This window comes from Tamandua tetradactyla, chromosome 10, assembly GCF_023851605.1.
Source record: "Tamandua tetradactyla isolate mTamTet1 chromosome 10, mTamTet1.pri, whole genome shotgun sequence".
NCBI classification, from domain to species: Eukaryota; Metazoa; Chordata; class Mammalia; order Pilosa; family Myrmecophagidae; genus Tamandua; species Tamandua tetradactyla.
The window spans coordinates 24,162,908-24,190,846 of NC_135336.1; the positions used below are offsets into that span (position 1 = coordinate 24,162,908).

Sequence of the window (27,939 nt, forward strand, 5' to 3'; positions counted from 1 at the left end):
ACTGTCCTCAACAGCCTTGCCCTCCTCACCTATAAACTCTCATACCTGCTCATAGAACTCTTACTGTCCACTACGGGAAGTGGCGGGACCTGAGGGGTTAGTTCGAGTACACACCCCTTTCTCCCTAGCTGACCTCTCTAATATTGAGAAACAGCTAGGTTCATTCTCCAGCAACCCAACCGCCTATACTAAGGAATTTCAATATCTAGCTAATGCCTACAATTTAACCTGGCATGACATTCATGTAATCTGCTCTTCTTCCCTCACTGCAGATGAAATGGACCGCATTTTCAATGCAGTCAGGGCTCATGCTAACCAGGTGCATATAACCGGCCACACCATGCCGGTAGGGGCCGAGGCTGTGCCAGACCAGGAGCCAGGGTCGGAATATCAGGTGGACACTCCAGCGGGAAGGAACGGGCGGACTAGATGGGACAAAATGCTTACATGCCTCACAGCCGGCATGCAGAAAGCTTCAGATAAAGTAGTAAACTTCCATAAGCTAAGGGAAATTACCCAGGGTCATTATGAAAACCCGGCCGCTATACTATACCGGCTCACAGAAGCCCTCTCCCAATATGCCTGCCTAGACCCCGACTCAGAGGCTGGTAAAACTGTTTTAGCCACATACTTTATATCCCAATCGGCTCCAAATATAAGGCGTAAACTTAGAAAAATTGAGGAAGGCCCTCAGGCCCCTATCCGTGACCTGGTAAGCATGGCCTTTAAAATTTTTAATACTCGTGATGAACTGAAGAGGGCAGAAAAGGAATCCCGGGACTGCCGAAAGGTGAATTTACAAACCCAATCCCTGATTGCGACTCTGTGGCCCACTTCAACGGAAAAGAAGCTGGCTATGACTAATCCACCACCAGGAAAGTGCTTCAAATGTGGCCTTGACGGACACTGGTCCTGCCAGTGTCCCAATCCTCGACTGCCCAAGGGACCTTGCCCTCTCTGTGGTACAAAGGGACTTTGGAAAAGTGACTGCCCCTTGGCGCCTGGCCGTGGAGGGGCCATCCTTCCAACCCCTAACACCGCTAGCAGTCCTGGGCCTGGCCACCGACAACTGACAATGCCCAGCCTCAGCGACCACAATCACCCTCGTCGAGCCCAGGGTAACAATCAAGGTAGTAGGTCACGGTTATGGGCATAGACAGCCATCCTAAACGCCCCTTAACTACTGGACCACTTACATGTTTAATAGAAGGGTACCCCATTACACACTCTTTCTTAGTAATGCCCTCTTGCCACAGCCTGCTAATGGGGCAAGATCTTCTTGCCAAATTAAGAGCCTCACTACACTGGATAAAAAACCCTCAAACAAAACTTCATAGCAAGTGCCAGACTAACGTCACTATCCACAACACCACCCATCCCCCAAAGGACAATATTTCTGGTGTAATGGAACTCTTACCAAGTGCCTCAACTCTACTGCCCCAGGACCATGCTTCCTGGTAACTATTGTTCCTCAATTGAACCTCTATGGGGAGTCCGAACTAACTTGGCTACTGCCTTCTCCTCGCTCAAAAAGGGCTGCTTTTCTTCCTATCCTAGTAGGCATCAGCCTAACCGCTTTGGTCGCAGCCTCAGCCGCAGCGGGAGGGGCACTGGGACATGGTATTTTAACCTCTCAAAACTTTGAGACTCGACTACAGGTAGCCCTGGAATTGACATCAGAATCCCTCTCCTCTCTACAATGCCAACTCACCTCACTAGCCCAGGTAACTCTTCAAAATCAACGGGCCTTAGACCCGCTGACAGCCAAAAAGGAGGAACGTGTATATTCCTCCAAGAGGAATGCTGCTATTACGTCAACGAGTCAGGTCTGGTGGAACAAAATACTCAAACCCTAAACAAACTAAAAGACAATCTCTACCACAGAAAAAAGGAACCAACTCTGCCTTAAGCTGGTTTTCTTCTCCTCTGGTGACATGGCTCCTCCCGCTACTAGGACCGGTTATCCTAATCTCTTTTTTCTCCTAGCTCCCTGCCTCCTCAACTTCCTTCAGGGATGCATGAAGGAACTATCCCAGGTAGCAGTCAACCAAATGCTCCTGCATCATTATCATCACCTGCCTTCCTCACCAGATTCTTACAGCCAGCCTCCCCACTCCCCTGGCCATGATGGTTCCAGCCGCCCCATTACAGCTGGAAGTAGCCAGAAAGATCTTGGCACCCTATTATCACAAAAGGCTGGAATGTTAGGTCGGGGGAACGGGGAAGGGCACTGCAACTGGAGCTGCGGAGGCTGTGTCGCCCCTCCCAGACTGACTTCTGGAACTAATGAACTGCCCCTTCCAGATGTCACCTGACCTCCATCCTTAAAAGCTGCCTGTGCCAAAGCCCGCATGCGCACTCACCTCCCTCCATCTTGGGTTTGGTGAGTTCTGCCCGGGAGCGCAGAAATAACGCCCCCCCCGCCACTTTAAATTTCCTGGTGTACCTTTCTTCTTTCTCACCCTTTTGCCTCCTAAACCTTTCAGTTTTCTCATCTATAAAATGGAAATAGTGATTCCTACCTTGCAGAGTTATTTTGAGGGATTGAAAGAACATAAGTGCTCAACAAAGAGTAGCCCTCAAGAAAATGGACAGGTTGTTATTATTACTATAGATAGCTCAGAGAACAAATTGGCCCATAAAAGAAATGGACCTGGGCCTATTTCTTTCACTATTAGTGGCTCCAATTCACAATTGTTCTCTGTTCACAAAATTAACCCTCTCTTGGGATTTTGGACCATTCCCCCACCCTCCTTCTTTCCCTTTCTTATACACATGCAATATTCAGTATATTCAAGGGGAAAGAGAAAAACAATAGCTGATTAATTTTTCTTTTGTTTTTAAATCTAATTTATCAATTTAATATGCCACAGGAAACCCTCCCACACTCCAATAAACTATTGCAAAACAAAACAAAACAAAAAAAAATCAACTTCATGGAGATTCCAAAGTTTATCATTTCAGTCCTGACCTCAACTTTACCCTGGATTCATATCCAACAATCTACTAAGAACTCTGTTTAGATGTATATAATTGGCATCTTGAAGTTAACACTCCATGAACTGAGCATATAATTCCCCGCGCATTACTTTAAACCTGTCCTTCCTCCAATTTTTCCCATTTTAGCAAAGGCACTGCCATCTACCCAAGCTTTCAAATAAAACCTTTTGAGTCCCCTATTCCTTTTTCCTACAACTACTTCCATCCAAACTATACACAAGGTGCTCTACCACCAAACCACGTACACATCTCTCTACTTCTTTCCACCTGCAACACTGTTTTAGTTCATTAATGCTGCTGGAAATGCATACCAGAAATGGGTTGGCTTTTATAAAGGGAATGTATTAAATTACAAGTTTACAGTTCTAAGGCCTTACATATGTCCAAATTAAGGCACCCAGAGAAAGATACCTTGACTCAAGACAGGCTGATGGTGTCCAGAAACCTTTGTCAGTTGGGAAGGGATATGGATGGCACCTGCTGGTCTTTTGGCTTCTGGTTTTGAACAGCTTTCCGCGGGGTATTTTCTTTCTGCATCTTTAAACATCTGTGTTGGCGCCGAAGTTTTTTCCAAAATGGTTCCCTCTTAAAGGACTCCAGTAACCAAATCAAGACCCACCTTGAATGGGTGGAGATGGGGACACATCTCCATGGAAACCATCTAATCAAATGGTCCTGTCCAAAATTGGTGGGTCACATCTCCAAGAAAACAATAAAAAAAGATCCCACCCAAACAATAGGTCTGCTCCCGCAAGATTGGATTAGATAATGACATGGCCTTTCTGGGGTCCACAACAGTTTCAAACTAGCACAGCCATCATTGCCCAAGCCCAAGCACCATCATCTTCCACCTGGCCTAGTGCAACAGTCTTATAATCACTACCTTTCCTCCCATCTTGCCCTCATACAATCTCTATTCATCAGCAGAAAGAATGATTTCAACAAAATGTTAAATTAGATCCTTATTCCTCTCCTTAAAATCTCCAGCAGATCCTCATCATGAGGAATAAACTCTGCTTTCCCTTTTATCTCATCTCTCTTCCTTGTGTACTGTGCTGTAACCAGACCAGTCTCCTTATTCTTCCTCAAACATGCTAAGCTTATGTCTACAAAGGGCCTTTGTTCTTGCTCCTTCCACCAGGAACATTCTCTCCTTCTTACTTATTTGCATTTGGATGCCTTGGCATTTAGAGTTTAGCTTACATGTTACCTCCATCAAGAGATTTTTACCTGATCCCCCAAAATAAAGTAAATATACAATCTCACAAATTAACTGAGTTATTTTTGACAAGTAATTTAATGTCCCTAAAGCCAGTTTTGTTCATCCATAAAATAGTGCTTATAATAACCCATAGGATTGTGTGAGTATACAAAGAGCTAAAGTAGGTAAAGTGTAGACACTATGCAAGAGGAACTCAGTTGTTAGTTTTTTCTCCACAAAGGGGATCCTCATGGTCCAGGCTTTCGTTTCTTCCACTGAATCTTTCATGTAGCCTCTGGCTGGCTTGTCCACTTTCAGTTCTCCCTCACTCCAATGCATCTTATATACCACTGCCAGACTAATAATCGTCAACCCCCATTTAAAAAAATAAATTTATCTAATCCTTTTAAGAATGTGAGTCCCCTAGTTTCTCCCACCTCCCCCTTTGGCCTCCTCTCATCACCACTAAGTATCCCTTAAGCTTTTAGGGATTCATCAGACCTGCGGGGTTTTTAGATGTGAAAAAAGGCAATTTGAGAGCCCATATTTCTATTTTTAGGCCAGACTTGCAACTGTTTTTATTTGATGATTCTGTTCAATAAGGAAAAAAAGGCAGGTGTCAGTTTACACAACACTGGATCTCATTTTCAGCACCAATTCTTTTTCCCTCATAGGTAACTAATTTGTTTATTATCCTGAGGCTTCTCTCCTGCAATTGGGGTGGGGTCAGTGTACTCTGAGGGAAGAGCTGTGATGATGGGAATGGGTGAGAACAATTCTGGGGATGGCCATAAGCAGAGTCGTGGACTGACCAGGATTCTCTGGAGGCAGTGAAAGGCACTGTGTTGGTTTGAAGCTGCTATGTACCCCAGAAAAGCCAAAATTCTTTTAATGCAATCTTGTGGGGGGCAGACCTATTGTTGGGTGGGACCTATTGATTAGGTTGTTTCCATGGAGATGCAACCCAGCCCATTCAAGGTGGGTCTTAATCAGCTTGTTGGAGTCCTGTAAGACAAAACTCAGAGAGCCTGGAGAGTTTAGAGAAGCTAAGAAGGAAAACACCCCAAGGAGAAGCAAGAAAGACCCAAAGAATCTGAGAGAACCATTTGAAGCCAGAAGCCAGGAGAGGACAACAGACATCACCATGTGCTTTCCCATGTGACAAAGGAACCCTGGATGCCAGCTGCCTTTCCTCTGAGAAGGAATCCTCTTGTTGGTGCCTTAATTTGGACATTTCACGGCTTTAGAGTTGTAATTTGTAACTTAATAAATTCCATTTGTAAAAGCCAATCCATTTCTGGTAAATTGCAGTCTGGCAGCTTTAGCAAACCGAAATAGGAGCTCTGATCTGAGTTTTAATGTACAGACTGAAAACCTCTCATTGTAGTGAATGGCTTCTGGGGAATGAGAAAGTAAGAACAGCTAACACTACTCCCAGCACTCAATAAATGATTACTGAATGGGATTGAATTGAATTGAATAGAGCCCAAAAGAATTCAGTTTATTGAAAGAGCTATGAGAGCAAGTTGAAACAAATTTAGGGGTAAATATAGCAATTTCAGGCGTATGCTGCTAATTTGGGACTTTTTATAAAAAAAAGAAGAAGAGAAAGAAACTGTTTACATTTACTTAGGTTAATGTAGCCTTAAATGAATGGAAAAGACTTCAGAGGGCTCAAGGTGTAACAGACACTGAATGCTGCCAGAATTATTTTCACAGGTTTACAATGTGTTCTAGATGCTTAAAGTCTAGGAACGAGAAATCTAGACCCAACAAAAATCTAGCAATCCTTTTCTCCCAGGCTTCTCAAACTCCAATCTGCATAAAGTTCACCTGGAAATCTTTTTAAAGTGCAGATTCCAATTCAGTAGGGCCGGGGCGCATCCTGAGATTCTGCAGGTGTGACAAGTTCCAGGTAATGTGGTCCAAGGAACACACGTTGAAAGAAAAGGGTCTCTTCATTTCCTAGAGGAGAAACGGAGGCTCAAATGGGTAAAATGTCTTGCCTGTGTTCTCAGAAACAGGTGCAAAGTCAAATTGATAATACAGATTTCTGACTCTTTCTCACTTATTTTTCTGAACTGTCCCTTGACCTGTTGAAAGAGTTCTGTAGCAACCACAGAGCCACACAGAGCTACCTGCAAGGAGATGGCCAACAGCATGTGGGCAGCTTAGAGTGATACCAAGGGCAGAGTAGGGCAAAGCTGGAAAGAATGAAAAGGTGGTGCCCAGTGGTGCTGGCCAACAGGGTCATGAGAAACGCCTACAACAGATGTATTTAAATCACTGACTCAAGCAAAGGAGAATGGGATTAACAGATAATACCTTTAACATTCTTAACTATAATTTTAAAGTTAGTAGACAGGCAAAATTGATGTCATGGAGATATTTTTAGGTGAGGGGCCCTCACAACACCCTTCACATGATGTCAGTGACTATTTTGCCTTTTCATGTGGCTGGCCCTGTCAATAGTTATTTGTACATGAGCTTTAACTTCAGTCAAAGTGACAAGGTTAAAAGTTAAAGGTCAAAGATAGTCTTTATTCTTTAACTTTTAACCTATGAACCAGCCAATTACTTATTTACTTTAACAATACGTTGTTAACCTGTTTCCCTGCTAAGCCAATTTTTAAGGAAAGAAAATGTGTAAAGTTAAACATGAAAGCAATCTCTGCCTCTTGAGTTTTTAACTCAGCCAATGGACTGAGATTGCCGACTGAGGATAGTTCTTGCATCTGGTTCCATAATCGTGGACTTCCTGGACTATGATTCCAGCACCTTCACTCTACTCTAAAAGCATAACCTCCCTCCCTCAAATCTATTCAACCTCACCATCTGCAGTTCTTCACATTAGCAAGAAATCATTCTACCTTTAAACTTTTTAGTTACTCAATTAGCTATTTAATTCTCACATGTGGTGCTTATATGATCAGTGTCAATATTTTAAATGACTGGTTTTGTATTGGACAAGAAAGTGCTTAATTAGCCAGATTATCAAGAAGTAACTGGGAGTCTGCCTGTAAGCCTGGTTTGCCCAAACCAACACACCCCCATCTCACCAGCTCAGTTCTCCTGTATTATGAACACCTTGGAGACTTCAGTGCCATGGAAACCCTGACAAAACTAAATTAAATTATGTTAGCCAATTACATAATTATACCACAGACACCTATAGCAGACTCATGGGGTACGTGTGGAGGTTACAGAGGCAGGCAGGCAGGAGCCAGGAGTTAGGATATCTGGGTAGTTGCTTTAGGTCTCCTTTCACTTGGCATCAGCTGCCTCAGCCTGTCCCCTTCAAAGTTCAGGGTGTTCAGAATCCCTTTCACTGCAGAGGCCATTTCCCAGGATGTCCTTAGCTGAACCTTGAGCTATATAAACTAAAGCTAGAGTCAGAGAAAAACAAGAAAATAAACACTCTCCCATACCTCTGCCAATCTGCCAGTCATTTAGCGCATGCAAAACCGTGCAGTTACTCTAAAAGCTAGGAAAAAATCTATTTATATTTTAAAGCTTCTGCTATCTCGAGTATCATCATTCATTTTACTTTTGTGCCTGTGAATGTACAAACTTCAAGTTTGTAATCATTTTTGTTTTGGATGCATAAGCATGTTTTTTGACTTAGAAAATGCTTTCACTTATATTCCATGGCTGCTTTTGGATTCAAGACACATTTAGGGAATATTGTTAGAGCAAAGCAGGCAGAGTTTAAATAGTACATGGGATAAATGCAATCGTGTTGCATTAACCAGCAGTGGGTCACAGGGAATGGAATTTAAACTACATGAGAATGACTTGCATTTAACACAGCCACTGCTGACTAGTGAAAAAATCCAGAATTAGGACTTTAGAAAATAGAAATCCTGGGTTCTGGCCTTCCACATATTTCCACTGAGTAACTTTAAAGCTTTCACTAATGACAGCACTCTGGTCAATTGTAGAAAATAAAAACCTTAGCTTTCGGGAAACAGGTAATCTCAGCATGCTCTAAGATTTTAGATTTGAAACAGGAGTTTACATGTGACTGAGTCTCATTCTCAGCCCCAGCTTTATCCACCCTTCTGTAACTAATCTGTTTAACAACCCTCTTCCTCAGAGCACAAAGGTAATCTACAGCTCAGCCTCTGCCAGAATAGTCACCGTTCCAAATGGCCCCTGTGCACTTGCTCTCATTTGCAAAGCTTACCTTTGTGGCACGGGCTGAGTCAGCATCTTCTGCACCAAAGTCCTTTGACTGTGAGCAAGCAGTTCGCCGGGAGACGGCTGGGGATGCACCAGTCACGGCAGAGTGCAGGGTTCTGTTGGGGAGGCAGAGAAAGGAGAGAAAACTTCAGCAGAAATAGTTCAAGTGTTCTGAAGTTAAAAATAAAACTCTATCACAAGGGGCAATGTGACCAGGCTCAGCTTATGACTTTTTCCGTCCCCTGAATTCATCAACACTCAGTCCCTACCTACCAGAGTGGAATTTAACAGGGTAAGCTGGATGGGAAGAGGAGTATTATATCAACGGGTGTTCTTTCCCTCGAGGAAGGAAGGAGGAAAATCCTTTTAAGAAGGATCATTTTCAAGACCAGAGCCACCTCTCAGACTCCTGCATGTGCAGTTGCCTGGTCCAGCTGTGCTCACTGTGCCCATGGAATATTCAGAGAGGCTACTAATTATAAACCTGCTTTTCACCTAGACCCATCAGTGGCTGAAGCAGCAACTTGTGCAAGTGATATTCTGTCTTGTTTCTGTTTCTCCTATTTCTTCTCGGGGCAATTAAGTGACTGTCCTCTCCTGGCCCTCTCCTTTCTGGGAGGATTGGGAAAGGGACAGTTAGAAATTCAGAAATCAGGTATGGAGTAATTTCAATTCCAGGGCAAGAGAAATAGAGCTGGTAGGAGTCTTAGCGATCATTTTGTCCAACTCCCTCTTTCTTCAGAGGAGGAGGCAGAGGACCAGAGAAGGTAAATGGTTTGTCCAAGGCCATGCAGTGGAAGAGACAGAGGAAAGACCCAGGTCTTCTAACTCCATTCCAGGATTCTTCAAAATCTCACCATCTTAAAAGAAAGTCATTTAGCTACCATCTAAGGAAAGAAAATAGATAACCCACCTTTGCTCATTTCTAGGTATGTGGCCTTGCCCACTTAACCACTCTTTTGCAGTTTTCCCCACTGTGAAACAAGAATGATAATACTTGGTGTGACCGTACATGTTAATATGTTAACACATTAATGTGTTAATATATGTAAAGCACTATGAACAGTGTCTAGCACACACCAAATGCTCAACAATGCTAGGTCTTATTTGAACATTTATACTAAAAAGAGTTAAGCTAAATGCCATTATAGTTAGCAGCTACTGAATTCCCCTTTCCCCTGGATAAGTCCATCCATATATGTCCATGTAGGTAGATGCATTTGGGGTGAGCAACTGGCAGTTAAAAAATTGTAAAAATTAGGTATAATTTTGAATGCAAATATAACAATCAAAGCATCAGGAGATCAGTTCAAGGTTTATGATCTAACATGTTTGGGATAAGCAGATGAAGAAGAACTGGATGGCATAATCAAATATACAGGCAGGATGGTGTCAATACTCATAGGGATGAGAATTGGTTCACTCTTTCTAGAGGACAGTTTAGCGTTATGCCTAAAACTTTAAAAGTATTCTTAGCGTTGGACTCTGTCATTTTACTTCCATGAGTTTATTCTAAGGAAACAATTAGATGTTCACCATGACTTCTGTATAATGATATTTATCAAAACATTATTTACAGGCCACGGTGGCTCAGCAGGCAGGAATGCTTGCCTGTGATGCCAGAGGACTGGGGTTCGATTCCCGGTGCCTGCCCATGTAAAAAATAATAATAAAAACATTATTTATGTTATTTTTAAAGTATAATATTTTCACTTCTGAAGTATCTTTTCTCCCCCTAATTCCACTCCTCAGTGTTAACTGCTATTAATGGGGTTTTGTGTGCATTCTTTTGGGGTACGTTCATAAAAATTATGCATGTAGTTTTTTTGGAGGACCACAATTTTATTTTCCCTTTTAACACTCTCTTGAGCCCCTTGTTCTAATTCGATTATTATAACTTTAACATCTCTTGATAAAAGAGATACAAATTTATTGATTATGCATTCTTCTTTATATTTGCTACAAATTTTCTCTGCAATGAACATGCTTCTATGTACATCAATTTGAATTTGTCCCACTACTTTATTGTAATAATTCCTGTGAATTGAAACTGCTGGAGCATAGGATGTGCAGAATTTGCATTTTGAGTGAAAATTCAGAATTCCCTCTTAATACAAAACCTTTCTCATTAGTCTTCTTCACCAGTTCCCTATTTCCTACAACTGTACAAATGTATGTGTCAGTATTTTTAATCTTTGACAATATAATATTACAAAGAATGTTAAGCTTGATCATTGCATCATTAATAGCCCATTGTATTTCACGTTTCTCTATGTTCTCATTTTTCTTGCAATGTTTTCATTTGTCTTGAAGTAATAGTTATTGTTGTTACTGATTTCTAAGGGCTCATTTACAATGAATGATGTTAGTCTTTTGATTTTCATTCATTGAACATAAAATAGCATGTATTTTTTTTACCATTCTTTCTGTTTTATTTTTGGTTGTACAGAAGTTATGTATTCATATATAATCATTTTGTGTTGTATGGCTTTTGAGTTTTGTATACGTAAAAGCATTTACATCAGTTGCATACATATGTCTGTGCTGTATTTTTTGTCATTTTTTAATGTATGAGTCATAGCTTTGGTTCTAAAGCATTAAATTTTCAAACTTAAAAAAAAACATTATTTACATTAGCAAAAAAAAAAAATCCTGGTAAACACCAACAATAAGAAGATGGTTATGATAGGTTACTATGTAGTCAATAAGAATGATCTTCACAAAGATATTTAAAATGGGAGAAAATGATCACAATGTCTTTAAAGGAGAAACAATCAGCTTAAATGAGTACAATTAAATTGACTTACTAACAATGGTTCTCTCTGAGTAGCAGGATTAAAGATGATTAATTTTCTTTAACCTATATTATCAGTATTTTCCATATTTTCTTTACTTTTATAAACATACTGTAAATAAAAATAGGCTAGCAGCCATCAATCAAGGACACTTGATTGAGGACAGCGTAAATGATATGATAATGTGTCAGAACAAGGGAAAATCCTTAGGAAGAGTCCCTGTAGGAAACATCACCCTCGCTTTTTCATGTTATCTTTCTCTTTATTATGCACATGGTGTGTTTCCTGCTTGCTCTCATCAATGAATGAAGAGAGAAGACTGAACAGCTGAGTGTTCTACCCTGATCATTGTCCTATGGTAACCAAATCTGGATTGCACCATCCTATGAACCTTCCTGAACAAAAGTTAAATAATAAATTATTTTCAGAATGAAGCCTTGTGGTGATGTGTGCGTGTGTGAACTGTGTGTTTACATGGGGGCTTCCATATGTGATTTTGCCTGAGGAGGAGAGGAAGGTAAGGTAGGGGAAGTGGGGACAAAGTAACCAGGAATGGAAACCATGGTAGAAAGCTCTATAGGCTCAGGCTTCCTTCTCACTGGCCAACATCAGCAATGACTGCATGCTTTCCTTCCAGCTTTAGCCACTAGAGCCCAGGGTGCTGAGGTGGATTGAGCAAATTCCATCTAACACCAACCAAACAAGCTGGACCTTAGGGCATGAGTTTCATGAAGCAGAAGAGCAGAGGATACCTAAAGATGGTCCTGGGAGAACTCTTGTCTGGTACATGTTGAAGGTATTTGACCCCTAGGAATCCCTCTGGGTTGGAGCAGGGTGGTGGGTGGAGAAGGGCGGAGAGAAGTCTAATAGCATGTAACAGGTTGGATGGGCATTATGATGTTTTTATGTTAAGTTTCTGCTTAAAAAAAGCTAATTCAATTCCTCAAAGTCCACTAATAAGTGGCTTACTTGAGCCAGGTCTGTGCTGTTTCTCACTGCCTCTCACCAGGAATGAAGTTGGGTTGGGACATTTTCTAAGGAGAGGTGGAGTTTCTTGCTGTCATCTAGGATTAAATTCCAGGGTTTCTCTAGGGGATTGCATGTCACAATATTTGGAAGTGACCTGAGAATCAGGAATCCCTTCCTCTACACCTGGGCCAATTTCATTCAGTCGCTGTTTGAACCCTCTGGTGAGCTCAGGACTGTGAGCAGTCAGATCAAAACTCCACAGCCAGTGAAGATTAGTGGAGGCCAGGTGAGGTACAGTAACAAACACCCCACATTCTCAGTAGCTGAAACAATAAAGGGTGATTTTTTAAAGCCTCATAAGTCTGTCACAAGAAAGGTAGGGCTCTTCTTGTGCTGTCATCCTATCTTGGGGACCTGGGGTGCCAAAGGGCCACTGGAGAAATGCAGGTTACCTTGGTGGGGCCATGAGGGATAGGGTATGGCAAAACTCACTCTGGTCTTAAAGTCCTCACCAGAAAGTGATGCATTCATTTCTCATATTTCGCCAGCTCAAATAAGTCACCTGACAAGACTGACATCAAGAAGGAAAGGATTGGTAAGCCATTGATTGTATACTGTGGATGAACTGTATGTGTGTGAAGATTTCTCAAAAAAATATTAACAAAAAAAAAAAGAAGAAGAAGAAGAAAAGGACAGGCAGCCTTGTGTTGAGGCCCTTGATTGCCTATAATAACTGGGCCATCCATGCCCCACCACATTCCTCTCCAGTCTCCCATCTCTAGATAGCACCTCTTGGCTTCCCCATTTCTGGTCAGTAGGTGAAGGATACTAAATTGTCTCTATGCCAGACTCTAGCCATTATTTCAAAAAGGAGGGGGAAGATGGGAGACTTATGGGAGAGCCAACAGATCCTTGACTAAGGACAGGATAGAGGGTGGAGCCATTGGTCCTTGTATTAGTTAGGGTTCTCTAGAGAAACAGAATCAATAGGAAATATCCATAGATATAAAATTTATGAAAATGTCTCACGTAACTGTGGGAACATAGAGTCCAAAATCTGTAGGGCAAGCTGTGAAGCTGACAATTCTGATGGAGGGTCTGGACGAACTCCACAGGAGAGTCTCACCGGCTGAAGCAGGAAGAGAGCCTGTCTCTTCTGAATCCTCCTTAAAAACCTTTCATTGATTAGATTAAACATCACTCATTGCAGAAGACACTCCCCTTGGTTTATTACAAATGGAATCAGCTGTGGATGCAGCCGGCATGGTCATGATTTAATTCTATGAAATGTCCTCATAGCACCAGACAGGCCAGCACTTGCCCAACCAGACAAACGCGTACCACCATGTGGCCAAGTTGACAATCAACCTGACCATGACAGTCCTCAATGTTTCCTGATTATACACGAGTATTTAGAAACTTCTCCTTTCCAGTTTTCTGTGTTGCAGCACAACCCAGAATCCAGGACATAAGAAACATTGCAAGTGGCAGGATTGGGGGTCTTGTCACCTCTCCCCACTCATACAGTGACTGTTCCTGGACAAGGAAGGCAGAGCTGCAATTTGATTCATCCCACAACCAGGTTGCCTCATCAATGAATTGCTTTTCCCATTCCACCCCAGGTTCCCCTTAGATAGGGTTGCCAAGGGCTTGTTCAAAGAACAGGGGGAAAGTTGGAGTTCATAAGTAGAAATGGAAACTTGGAAAGGAGAGTCTGAGGGCCTAGGTGCACAGACAGGAGAGTCCTAGGTGTGGTTGTCAAAAAGACAATAAGGAGCATAGGGGAGGCCTCTAAGGGGAATGAGAAGACTGAGCAGGGAAAGACGGGAAGGAGGTTTCCAGCTAGCAAGTGATACTGGGCCAAGAAGTCTCAGGGGGCTCTGAAGCCGATGTGCATTGTCTACTGTTACCTCTCAAACCAAAATCCAGAGGAACATGGGCAGCTCCTGCTCATGTCCAGCTGGCAGTGGTGACTGAAACACTGGAGCTGCCCCAGCAGAAGACATTTGGCACCCTCCAAACCAGTATTCTCTAAGTATTTTATACTATTTAATCAATGATAATTGAACACCTCAATGTTCAAAACAAGGAAGTTATTACATGCTTGTGTTTGAATCAGCTTTAAGAATATAATTGAACTGTTTCAAGGATTCAATTAAATGACTTTCTCCCAGTAAAGAATGCTTCATAATGCATTGTCCAGTGTAGGGATTTCAGCTGAGTGTCTCCGCTGACCTCACGCAGTTGTCCAGTCTCAGGGTGGAGGTGGGGTAGCACTTGCTTTAGGTGATGAAAAATTCTCAATAGAGTTAAGTGGTTGTAGAGAGAACAGTTGATGTTGTTCACTTTGCAGCAACTAGATCAACTTGTATTTCAACAACTATGAGAGGAGTGTGTGTTAGGCAGAATAATGACTTCCGAAGTCATCCAATGGAACCTGTGAATATGATTCTCTGCTTATCACAGAGGAACTAAGGTTGCAAATGCATGAAGATTGCTAATCATCTGACTTTAAAATAGAGAGGTCATCCTGGAATATCTGGAAGTGCCAATGCAATCACACGAATTCTTAAATTTGGAAGAAAGAGGTAAAAGGGGAGTCAGAGGAAGTATGTGACTATAAAAAAAATGGCTGGCTTTGAAGATGGGGGAAGGAAACCATGAGCGAAGGAATGTGAGTGACTTCGAGAAGCTGGAAAAGGCAAGGAAACAGATTCTCCCCTAAAGTCTTCGAAAGGGAGCACAGTCCTGCTTGACTTTAGTCCAATGAAATTTGTGTCACACTTTTGCCTGAAAAACTGTAAGATAATAAATTTGCATTGTTTTAAATCATTAAATGTGTAGAGATTTTTTACAGTAGCCAGAGAAAACTGACATTTACACGGGAAAACCTGAGTTCAATTATATTAAATATGTGTGCATTTGCACGTGTGTGTGTATGTTTCTAAAATTCAGGGATGTTTTAGCACCAATCACAGCTATCACCCAAGCAGCTACCTGGCTGGCGTGTGTGGACAATCCCAGAGCCTTTGACATTCAGGTTTTTTACCATTACTTACTCCAAATGACTTTTCTCCAGACTCAGGTGGGCCCAGGCCACATCAGTTTCTCTCAGAGAAGTTCCATCCCATCCTGCTCTAACTGGGCAGAAGCGCCTTCCTAAAACTCTGTTCTGCTTTGTCTCAGTTTCTATTCTATTCAAGAAAATATGGCAAGAAACATCGAATCTCCTTTATCACTGATTTCAGCATTCATTTCTACTCTTAAAACTTCTTTATTCCTGATTATTCCCATCATCTGTCACTCTCAGATAAGGAAGTCTGTAGTGGGGTATGATGTATCTGTTTCCATGGAGACCCAGGTGATGAGTGGGACACAGACCCCGACTTTGTGGTGAACTTGGAAGTAGCTTTGCTTAGTTCCATTGGTGACGCCCCTATCTCTGTGTCAGTACCATGCTCTTTTGACCACTGTGGCTTTATAGTAAGTTTTAAAGTCAGGAATTGTTGGTCCTCCCACTTTACTCTTCCTTTTTAGGATATCTTTAGCTATTCAAGGTCTCTTTCCCTTCCAAATAAATTTGATAACTAACTTTTACAAGTCTTCTAAGTAAGTTGTTGGGATTTTAATTGGTACTGCATTGAATCTGTAAATCAATTTGAGTAGAACTGACATCTTAATGACATTCAACCTTCCTATCCATGAACATGGAATGTCTTTCCATCTATTTAGGTCATTTTAAAATTTCTTTTTATCAATATTTTGTTGTTTCCTGTGTACCGAACATAGGATAGGTACACAAGTATTTATTCCTAAATACCTGATTCTTTTAGTCGCTATTTTGGATAGAATTTTTTCTTTAATTGTCTACTTATTAGGTCATTACTCATGTACAGAAACATTACTTATATTTGTACATTAATTTTGTACCTGCCACTTTGCTGAATCTATTAGCTTAAGTAGATTTATCATAGATTTCCCTGGGTTTTCTAAGCATAGGATCATGTCATCTGCAAGTAATGAAAGTTTTACTTCTTCCTTTCCTATGTGGATGTCTCTTCTTTCTTCTCCTGTCTAATCACTCCAGCTAGGACTTCTAGTACAATGTTGAATAATAGTGGAGACAATGAGCATCCTTTTCTCATTCCCAATCTTAGGGGGAATCCTTTCAATCTCTTACCGTTAAGTATGATGCTGGCTATGGGTTATTCATATGATGCCCTTTATGATATTAAGGAAGTTTCCTTTGATTCCTAACTTTTAAGGAGTATCAATACAAGTAACTTAAAAGATAAAAAAACAGGGAAAAGTATATATAGATCTGGAGATTCTGAGAGAGCAGAGAAGAACAACAGAGCTGAGAGAAAGCCACAACAGAGAATGTCACAGAACCACAAAGCAAAGAGTCCACCAGCCAGCAACTTTTGGAGATGAAGAAGAAAAATGCCTCCTGGGGAGCTGGAAAGGAAGCTAGCAGATGATGTTATGTTCACCATGTGCCCTTCCAGCCAAGAGAGAAACCCTGACTTTGTTCACCATGTGCCTTTCCACTTGAGAGAGAAACCCTGAACTTCATCAGCCCTCATGAATCATGGTATATTTCCCTAGATGCCTTAGATTGGACATTTCTATAGACTTGTTTTAATTGGGACATTTTCCACAGCCTAAAAACTGTTAATTTGCAACTTATTAAATTCCCCCTTTTAAAAGCCATTCCATTTCTGGTATAATGCATTCGGGCAGCCAGCAAACTAGAACAGATTTTCACACCAAAGGAGTGGGGTGCTGCTGCAGTTTGCAAATGCCAAATATGTTGAAACAGCTTTTTAAATGGATAAGAGGATGATTTTGGAGGAGTTGTGAGGAGCTTGGTAGAGAAGACCTAGAATGCTTTGAAGAGACTCTTGGTAGAAATGTGGACTCTAAAGATACTATTGATAAGGCCTTAGACAGAAATGAGGCATGTTATATTGCAAACTGGAAGGAAGGCAATCCTTATTTTAAAATGGCAGATAATCTGGCAAAGTTGACTAGTGGCTTTGGCTGGAAGGCAGATTTTAAAAGCCATGAACTTGAATATTTAGCAGAAGACATTTCCAAATTAAATGTGGTGCCGCCTGTTTACTCCTCACAGCTTACAGTGAAATGTGAGATGAAAGAGATAAGCTGAGAACCGAAGTCTTGGGTACAATGAAACCAGAATTGATATTCTGGGCTTCCAGGGGAGGAGACTCCGGAGAACTGTGCCCCACATGAGGATTGAATCAAATGTGGGACCAGTCAGCCACTTCAGAGGAAGCCGGGATCAAACATGGAGTTATCCAGGAAGGATTTGTATAAACTCCTTATGTCTGATGGGCACAATCCAAGGCTATGGCACAGAAAGCCAATGAGAGTGCTATGGGATCTGTATAAAGAGAATCACTGCCAGTTGGGACTGAGAAGGACAGAGAAGGGGCACACTGGAGGAAAAATAACTTCAGAGGCAAAGCCATGGAGGCTGAGGTCTGAAGTAAAAAAGCCTCAGGCCAGGAGAGTGGACCCACCCAAGCCCATGAAGAGGGTGAGTTTGCCCCAAAGGCAGAGAATGGGCCTTCCACCTCATTGCAGTGGAAAAATCATGCTGCCTCAGGCTTTGGAGAGGGTGCAGCACATTCCTTGGGGTTTGCGGAGAGCCTGGCTGCCACCTCATGGTGGGGTTGAGCGTGTGCCCCAGAGATGGCAGAGAACCCGGGTGCAGTCCCCATGCTTGGAGAGGGTGGAGCCAAGAAAAAGGTGTCTCCCCAATGTACCCTAAGGTTACATTTGGAGAGAGGCAGGCCTCTGTGTAAGCCCTTGGAAAGGGTGGGACTGCCGCTTTCTAAAGCCCCAAAGATAAATGACTCTCAGACTTTGAAATCTAATGGACTTTGCCCTGTGAGTTTTTGAAACTGTATGGGTCCAGTGATCTCTGTCTTCCTTCCTCCCTATGGAAATGGTTATATGTATCTTATGACTGTTCCTCCTTTGCAGTTGCCAGTAAATAACATGTTTGAGTTTTACAGGTCCAGAGCTGGAGGAGAACTTTGCCTTAGGACAGACCATACATGTAACTCACTTTGTAATGGTTTTAACCTTGTATTGTATGTGTATTGCTACTGAAATGGCTTAAGGTTCTCTGATATTGTTATGGAATGAATGTATTTTGTATACTGGGAAAGCATGTTTTTTTAGGGTCCAGAGGGTGGAATGTGCCAGTTTGAAATGATGTATGTACCCTAGAAAAGCCATGTTTTAATCCTAATCCCATTTTGTAAAGGCAGCCATTTCTTCTAATCACTAATCAGTACTGTATGTTTGAAATTTTAATTAGATTATATCCCTGGAGATGTGACTCAATCAAGAGTGGTTGTTAAATTGGAATGAGTGGAGATGTGTCTCCACCTATTCCAGGAGGGTCATGGTTGTTTTTACCAGAGTCCTTTAAAAGAGGAAGCATTTTGGAAAAAGCTAGAGAATGACAAGAGACAAAGCCATGAGATTCTGAGAGAACAGAGAATGTCGCAGAACCATGAAGCAGAGAATCCACCAGCCAGCGACTTTTGGAGATGAAGGAAAATGCCTCCTGGGGAGCTGGAGAGGAAGCTAGCAGATGATGCTATATGTTTGCCATGCCTTTCCACTTGAGAGAGAAACCTTGAACTTCATTGGCCTTCTTGAATCAAGGTATCTTTTCCTGGATATCTTAGATTGGACATTTCTATAGACTTGCTTTAATTGACTTCTACAGCCTAAAAACTGTTAACTTGCAACTTATTAAATTCCCCTTTTTAAAAGCCAAAAAAAAGAAAGAAAGAAAGAAAGAAAAGAAATATAGATCTGATAAATAGATACTAAAGGATAAGATGGTAGATTCAAGAACTGCTTTTACAGTAATAACTTTGGTATTTTTCAATCTGTGACCCCCTCCAGACCTTCCTCTCCCATTTTTTTTTCAGCTGACAGGACTCCCTTTGGTATTTGTTGTAGAGTAGTTCTCTTTTTGACTGGTTCTCTATGTCTTTATTTATCTTTAAAGATTTTAATCTCTCCTTCAATTTTGATGGACAACTTAGATGAATAAAGAATTCTTGGCTGAAAGACTTTCCCATTCAGGATATTAAATATATCATACCATTGCCTTCTTGTTTCCATGGTGCCTGTGAGTAGTCTGAACTCAGTCATTTTGTTTTCTTTTGTATGTAAGAGATCACTTTTCTTGTGCAGCTTTCACGACTTTGTTTCTCTTCAACATTTCACAGTTTTATTAGTATGTGTCTTGGAGTAGGACTATTTGGGTTTATTCTATTTGGAGTTTGTCGGGCCTTTTTTATTTGCATATTTATGTTTTTCACAAGGGTTGTGTAGTTTTTCCTGATTATATCTTGAAGTAACTTTCCCAGCCCTTTACTCTTCTCTTCTCCTTTTGTGCCTCTTCTTGTCCATCATTTCCCTAAGATCATTTCTATTTTTTCCATCTTTTTTGCCATTTGTTCTTTGGTGAAGTCTAGTTCAATTGCTCTGTCTTCTAGCTCACTTATTCTTCTTTCTGCTTCTTCAAATCTTCTATATGTGTCTCTAGTATATTTCTAATTTGGTCTACTGTATCTTTCATCTCTATGAGATCTGTCATTTTTCTATTTAATCTTTCAAATTCTCCTTTATGAGAAGTTTTTCTGTATATACTTTATTTCTTTATAAACATCCTGGTATAGTTGTTCCATATTCTGTATTCCCTCCAGAGTTTTGATTTGGTCATTTGGCTGGGCCTTTTTCTGCTTGCATCTTCATGTGCTTTGTGATTGTCTGTTGTGTTCAGGGCATTTGATGATCTTAATAAGGTTTTTTGAAAAGGTGGTTTCCCTTACTCATCTGAAGTTTTGCATTTACTTCAATTTACAGTGAAAGTTCCCTATTGCTCTTGGTTTGTCAATAATTCACTGCCAGACCAAGGCCCTGATCTCATGTTGGGGGTACAATTCTACTTAAGCTTCTCTATTAAAATTTTAAAAAGAAAAAAAAACCCACCTCAGTAGTAGGCCACAAAGTCAGAAGGAGACACCCCAAGACAGATTGTGAATGAACTCAGACATGGTGCCCACAGAAGAGAAAATAAAGAAAGAAAGATAAGTTATAATAAACCAGAAAATATCAATAAAATATCAATATATACAATATGTACATAAATAACAATAAAAATTTAGAATGTACTAATAATAATGTGCATAGAAAAAATATTTTTTAAAAAAACCTATAGAGATAGGGAGTTTGCCAGACTGCACTTACCACTTCATCCCAGCAGGTCATGCTCCTGAGGCATCTCCTCCCCTGAGACCCACCCCTCCTTGACTGCAGTGGCCAGCTTTAAGGGTGGTGATTGAACAACTGGGTAAGGATATTCTGGAACTGAGACAGCTCTTATGGTGGGATTGACCTGTAGCACAGTTGGCTGTCACAAGTGGGGCATGCATGGTAGCAACTGTTGAGGATGGAAGGACTCAGGTTCAGAGGCGTTTGACAGTTTGATGGTCAAACTGTGACAGACTATGCTGAAAGTGAGACACAGGTCAACATGGGTTTCCTTTGGCCTACTGACCAGGATTCGAGGGGAAATGTGTGATGTGGGGGGATTGAGAAGTTGTAGGAGAGAAGGAAGAGAAAGTGTGAGGGATGCAGGATAAGAAGGGAGGTTTCTCAATTCACCAGTTTAATTTCCACATGGGGTCAGGTGAGGTACACCAAGAGAGGAGTCTGAATTTAGACCCCGGCTGAGGAGGCAGCTGATGCAGTGGACAGGGAGGACTTGTCAGTCTTGTGGCTTCTCCTAGTTTGGCACATCTGTTCCCATCACTTATTGCAGAGGGATGTCTTTGCAGAATGACATCTCTGAGAAGGAGCAACGATGGGGAGCCAAGACCATAGATGGCTCTGGATGCAAAAAGCACATCAAGTAGATGTCAAGAGGACTGAGGATAAGGAACAGGTTGTGTGGAGAACCCAGGGAGTCTCAGATACTTGGCAAGGCAAAGAAGGAAGGAAAGAAGAAGTAATGCATGTTTATGTGTCTTTGTGTTTGTTTCTCTTCAGTCTGTTCCTGTATGTGGCAGGCAGTGTGCTATGGACCAAAGGAAATGAGAGATGATAGATCTGGCTCCTAGAGGGGAGGGTCAAAGTTCGAGTTAGAGGGGTGGGGAATGGGAAGTTAATGTTTGCTTTGTGCAGGGTTTCTGTTTGAGGTGATGGAAAAGTTTTGGTGATGGTTGGTGGTGATGGTGGCACAACACATTAATGTAACACCATTGAATTCTATAATTGAATGTGGATTGAAAGGGAAAATTTTAAGTTATATATATGCCACTAGAATAATTAAAAAAAACATAGGACTGTATAATATAAATACTGAACTTAATGAAATCTATAGACTATAGTTTATAGTATAATTTTAATAATATTCCTTCATCAACTGTAACAAAGCTTTCAAACTAATATAAAGTGCTTACAATGGGTAGGAAGGTATATAGAAGTTTCAAATTTTTTGCATGATTTTTCTGTAAACCTATAACTTCCCTAATTAAAAAACTTATAAAAAATAATAATTCAAAAATTGGGGTTGGAGGAAGACTCAGATATCCTGTAGGGTATGTGAACTTTAAAGTCCAAAGTGGCTAAGTCAGAATCCTGTAGAAGCTGAGTGGCCTTTCCTAACTACCATGCCATGAATTCCTGTGATTGCTGTTATGTTAAGAAGTACCTGGGCATCAGGCTGTAAGGGTCAACTGAGAAATAAAACAGAAAACTCTGGTATTTGGGAATTGGGCCAGCACTCCCAGTGAGGTCTTTTTGTTCTCCTGGGGAACATAAACAATTTCACAGAATTTCATCAGACAATCTGTGACCATGATGGATCAAGATAAATATAAGACCACTCTGCTATCACCTGACTACAGACAAACATGAACATTGTCCTAGCCTCAAAAATGACCAAACATCCCCCTATCTTGGGTAATATGAGTAAATTCTGCTTCTTTATATTCAGCTTTAACCTCTCTCTAGTATTTCCTCTTCTTAGATAATATTTATTAAGACACCCAATCATAGAATTTACCCAAATTCCTGACAGCATTCAATCCAGAGCTAAAACATGATTCTTTAAACCCTCCCAAAGTCACTGTGATGATTGAAGTTATATGTACCCCATAAAAGGTCGTGTTCTCAAAGCTAATCCATTCCTGTGTGCGTGGACTGATTGTGAGTGGGATCTTAAATTGAAAGGTGACTCACCTAATTCAGGGTGAGTCTTTTTTTTAAATAAATGTTTTTTATGATAAATTTTAACATACAAATATTCCTTACATGGTGTATAATCAATGGCTCACAATATTACCACATTGTTGGGTATTCATTACCATGATCATTTTTTAGAACATTTGCATCACTCCAGAAAAAGAAATAAAAAGAAAAAAGAAAAAACTCATACATAACATACCCCTTACCCTTCCTTCTTATTGACCACTAGTATTTCCATTTACCCAATTGATTTTAACCTTTGTTCCCCCTATTATTTGCTAAATTTACCAAAACACCATGTAGCAGAAATGAGTTGGATTTTCAATGGGGATTTATTAACTTACAAGTTTACACTTCTGAGGCCATGAAATGTCCAAATTAAGGCATCAACAGGACATGCTTTCTATCTGAAGACCTGTTTACAGCATTCCTCAAGGCACATGGCGATGTCTGCTGGTCTCTCCTTTCTTGGGTTTCGTTCCTTCCAGCTTCTGGCTACTTCCTGCCCATGGCTGGAAAAGAAATTCTTGCTGAATTAGCTTCAATATTTTCTTTAAGCCCTTCATCATTGGATTTATTTTTCCGAGGACTAAGGCCTCTGGGAATTTTTTTGGTTATCTTGTAAGATTTGCATTGTTACTTTGGTGAAAATGTTTTCTCACTTTCAAACACCTACTCCTACTCCTGTGGTCTGTCTGCTTGTCTTGTGTCTTAAGTGTTGTTTGCTATAAAAATCCATAGAGACGCAGGTGGGAAGGATGCAACGGGCTCCCAGCTCCTGGCAGGACCTGAGATCAGGTAAGGGAGGGTGCCACAAGTATCTGGAAAGTCAAGATGCCCATCCCTCCTGCTTCCAGTGGACCACCTTCACACCTCATCAGGAAGGTTACCTAAAGGCATGGTCTTGGGAAGGCTCTCCTCAGGTACTACCTCAGGCCTGACAGGAAATGAGCTGGTCGAAAAGTCTGGAAGGCAGAGATGGTAAATGGCAGAACCAAGATTCCAACCCACATAACCAAGTACTACATTCTCCTGCCTCTCGAGTCCTGTGTGTGTAGATGACCTATCCATTGAAGGTGGAATCAACTTTTGGAAACAGCCTAAAGACAGACAACCACCCTGACACTGTTGCCATGAGGGTGCTGAATTCTTTTGACTCTCTCTGCCAAGCTGAAGTCAGGAGTATCACCATACCAGGCTGGATGGTGTTGGCACTGCAGGAGCTGGGCTTTGGCAACTGACACAATGACACAACCTTCTGTCTCTGCTCCACAAAGAACCATCTATGCCAGAGATAGAAACAGAATCACACCAGGGCCACCAAGAAGAGGAGATAAGCCTCAGCTCATCTCCTATCCCCCATCCCCTACCACCACAAAAATCCCTTGAGTCAAAGCAAATTCCCTCATCTACTCACAAGCAGAAGTCATGGTAGAACTTGAATGGGGGCATGTTCCTCTCTACTGTCACATTACCCCATGGGACCCCCAAGTGCAGAACTTGATGCCAACAGGAGCAAGGCTGACCACTCTGCTCAGTGCCCACAAGCTGACCCAATAGCCACTGGCATTGGATTTCAAAGAGCAGGAAAAGGGCTGCCTGGATCAAGCTCTCACACCTGCTCTACCACATGCTCAGGCCCATGGATGGAGGCATCTGCCAGAGCCACAAGTTCTAGCCCTGCCAGACTCAAAGTGAGCAGTGCCCAGTTCATGGGTTTATTGCCATAGAGATGACGGGAGCGCTTGGTATAGATTTCAATGTTTTTCCATTCCAAAAAGGCATAGAGCTCCTCAATTTTGCGGGCTGGCAATAGCTCCCTATGTTGCTTCCTAAGGGCAGCCACTTTGGCATCCAGCAGCTGTAGCCTTTTGGCACTCTCCTCACTTTCATCTTTCATCAGTTCACAGTTGTCATGAAGTTTCACCTCAAGAATGTTATCCAGGAAGACCCATGAGAAGTACAGAAACTTCAAGAGCCAATCAGGTGGGAGTGGGGCAGGATTTGGAATAGCCAGAGGATGGGTCCCTCAATGCAGACCTTAAGCCATTTCTGAATTCCCACAGCTTCATCCAGAGAAGTCATACTGATAAGGAAACTCTACTGAGACAGAGCCTACGGAGAGGAGCCAAACATAGTTCTGAAGGGTCTGTAGTGCTGGAAAGGGGTTCTGGTGAAGGATCATCTCCTCCAGTTCAGGTAGCAACTGTACCTCTCCCTTCTTGAAGTTGAAGATGCTATTACATCAAAGCCAGCAACCAGCAGCCATCTCTGGGCAATAAGCCTAAAGAGAACTCCATACCAGCTCAGGGACACATTCTCTGCAGCCAGGGTAATGAATTTGTCCTCAGCCACAAAAGCTGTGAGCTTGGCTGTGTTCACCTCTAGCATCAGGTTTAGTAGCCCCTTTGCGGGGTATGGCTCAGAGCACAGGCTTCTGGCTCAGAAGTGGTCTCTGGAGTCTCTCTTGCAAAAGATGGAACAATATCAGGGAATAGAATGACTCTTAATAGGTCTTGACACTGCAGAGTGGCCAAGACATGCTGGTACAAGTACATGTGATCTGGGGAGCTCCAATGTAAAGTCAGCCCTATACCACATTGAACCTATAGGGAACAAGAGAAAAGGATCTGTCAATTACCATGTCCCAGATCACTAGAGAAGGCAGGGATTAATATGCATGCATAACTGGCTCAAGAACTATCTCCACCCAGAAGTCTTTCTTAAGTAACCACATTAACTTCTCCCTTGCTTTGTTCCCCAGCATTAATATGCTCAGCTAACAGTCTTATATTTTATGTGTAAGAAGATTCTGAAGTTCTCACTGGATTCTAATTTTTTGGTATCCACCACCTTACATCAAGTATACACAACAAGTACTCAATATATCATTTTGCTTTACTGTTTCCTCTTATAAGTGATCTTTTCAAAATAGGCACACTCTGTCTAGCAAATACTGTAACAATCGATTTGAAAATGTTTCATACATTGCTTGCATTCTTGACAATTCTTAAAAGATAATATAAAAAGGACTGATCACACTAGTCAATATAGCACTTGACTTGTATGAAAGTTTGCTGTAAAGGAGGAAGTAGAGTCCTTGTTAGCCTGAAAAACAAAGTCAGTTCTGAATGCCTGAGTGTAGAGAGGGAATTAAAAGTCCAGGATGGAAAGATTCCCTCAAGTTCCAGCCTCTGAAAAGGAAACTCTTCAGTTTCCAAAGGAAGGTGAAGTCTAACAAACATGAAGAGACCCCATCCTTCTCCTAAGACGGTTCCATATCTATCTGATACCCTGATGAGAAAGATATTAAGAAGCCTCTCAAAACTTGTCAGGTCCTCAATCTTCAGATCCCCTCCAGCCCTTGGATGAACTGATGCTTCATCAAAATGACACCAGGTAATTAAAAAAAAAAAAAAAGAAAAAAGCTCTTTTTTTTTTTTTAATGATACATATTGAAATATCTACAGTTGAAATTATATGTCTGGTACTTGCCTCCAAATAATCCTGGTGCCAGGTACAGGAGAGATTGGCAGGAATATAGCTAAAACAAGTTGGCCATGAGTTGGTAATCAACGAAACCAGGAAGGGTTACATGAAAGTTCATATATTCTCTATTTGAAATTCCATTAAAAAAAAAAAAAGTTTAAAAGGTACAGAACGAGCCAGGAATAAAAAGAACCCCAGTGTGCTAGTTTTCATGGAATGAAATTCATGATATGACACAAAGGAAGGAGAAATGCTCTAAGCCTAGGGAAGAGCTCATCTGACCCTACCCTTCCCACAGAAACCGTACCTCTAGAGAGCAGATGCTGTTGTGATAAGTGATGGAGAGCATGGAGAGGCTAAGCACTGGAGTGGGGATGTCAGGAGCCTTGCAATAAGGCTACATCTGCTCTGACCGATTTCTCCAGGGCAAGCACAAGTCCTTAAATACTCACCATGGAGGTCTCAGCACTGCCCAGAACAGTCAGTGTGTCCAGTTGGACTTCAGAAGTGCCTAGATCCAGAAACCACAGCAGCCTTGGTCCCCTACTCTCAGATAACAACTGCAGTTCTCATTCTCTTCTCTTACCTAATGTCTTCAGTTCAATTATCTTTCCTCATGTTTTAGAGATATTTTTCCTTTTCCATCTTAATCTAATTAGATCTGGCAGGGACAGAAAAGTTCCCTAACTCCTAAAGTTTCCCAGAGAAATGTCAGTTATTCTCCAGAAGTACACACACCCAAGGGAATATATACTACATGGGACTCAATCTGTTGACCACATTAAGACTAAATTTTTTTCTTACATAGCTTCCTTAGTACCTTGCTTTTCATGAGCCTTTAAGAAATATTAAGTCCAACAGTTATGCAAGACCTTCCAGCATTTTATGACTCTACTTTAGAAATTTTCCACTTAACTTCATTAAAGGAAAAGGAACAGACTGAACCAGTATAATCTGCTTAGGTTACAAACTGCTTGCTTCAGTATAGTTCCTTCCCCACTTACCCTCCAACGCAGAAAGGGTGAACAAGTTCATGTCCTCCACCTCCACATCTACTTCCACAGTAATGGCACAGACTCCCCAGATGAAGTCTCCCTTGAGATAGGTGACTTGCCAGAGTATGGGCCCATCAGGGATAAAAGTCTAGAGAAACATTGGGTGTAAGTGTCTGATACTCCCACCTGCAGTCCTCGGATTGTACAATCAAGAAAGAGGGTATCTGACTGGGTGCTGGACAGGCCCAGAGGCTGATTCTAGCTAACCTAGAAAAGAAACAAAAGGACGCTGTTACAAGCATGCAGTTGCACAGTTTTGTCATGCCTGATGAAACTTAAGTAGGGCCTGCAGCTCAGTTCTCTGAAGCAAAGGAGAATGGGTAAGCTGTGTGGGACCTTGTTCACTGAAGCTTCCCACCTATCTGGAGTGTGAAGGAATCCAGGACAAGAGCTTCACCCCAAACATGCACATTGGGTAGGTGAGGTGCCCGCTGAATGTGGAAGACACTGCCCACATGCCAGCAGAGGTGATCCACAATTAGGACGGCACGTTGATGGATACTTTGTGGCCTCAGGTAATCTGAACAAGGATGAGGGAAAACAGCAGTGCTATGGAGCCGCTGTAGTCATCAATTGGGCATGGTTCCACTAATGGACAGATTCTTTCTGGAGCTTTACCCAGAGAGATGGAATTGAATCCCAAGGTAAGGGGCTGTGTATCTCCAAGATGAATGGAAATGTTGACATTGGAGATGGAGGTGCTAAAGTTGATGGGAGCCAGGATTTGGGGGAACATTCTGTATAGAGAAAAGACACCATTGTTTGAAAAGGAAAGGAAAATAGCTTCCTATCATGGAACAGATTCTTGAAGCTCTTAAAGGTCCCGGTGTGAACACTGTTAGTGCAATTAACAGCACTGAATTATTTATGTGAATGTGGTAAAAAGGAGACATTCTAGGTTGTATATATGTTACTATAATAAAAATGCTTTTAAGAAAGCCAT

At 41.6% G+C, this 27,939-nt stretch overlaps 1 protein-coding gene and 1 pseudogene across 1 annotated transcript in view; both read right to left on the minus strand.

Moving 5' to 3' along the window:
• FBXO40 (F-box protein 40) overlaps positions 1 to 8,806 on the minus strand; it is a 30,195-nt gene extending 21,389 nt beyond the window's left edge. The window contains exons 1-3 of the mRNA XM_077118191.1: positions 8,657 to 8,806; positions 8,388 to 8,499; positions 6,035 to 6,166 (exon numbers count right to left, since the gene is read on the minus strand). The gene's annotated coding sequence lies outside the window, so the exon portion shown is untranslated. The remainder of the gene's footprint in view (positions 1 to 6,034; positions 6,167 to 8,387; positions 8,500 to 8,656) is intronic.
• On the minus strand, positions 312 to 27,732 carry LOC143647609 (bridge-like lipid transfer protein family member 2; annotated as a pseudogene).
• Positions 27,733 to 27,939: the final 207 nt, after the last annotated feature.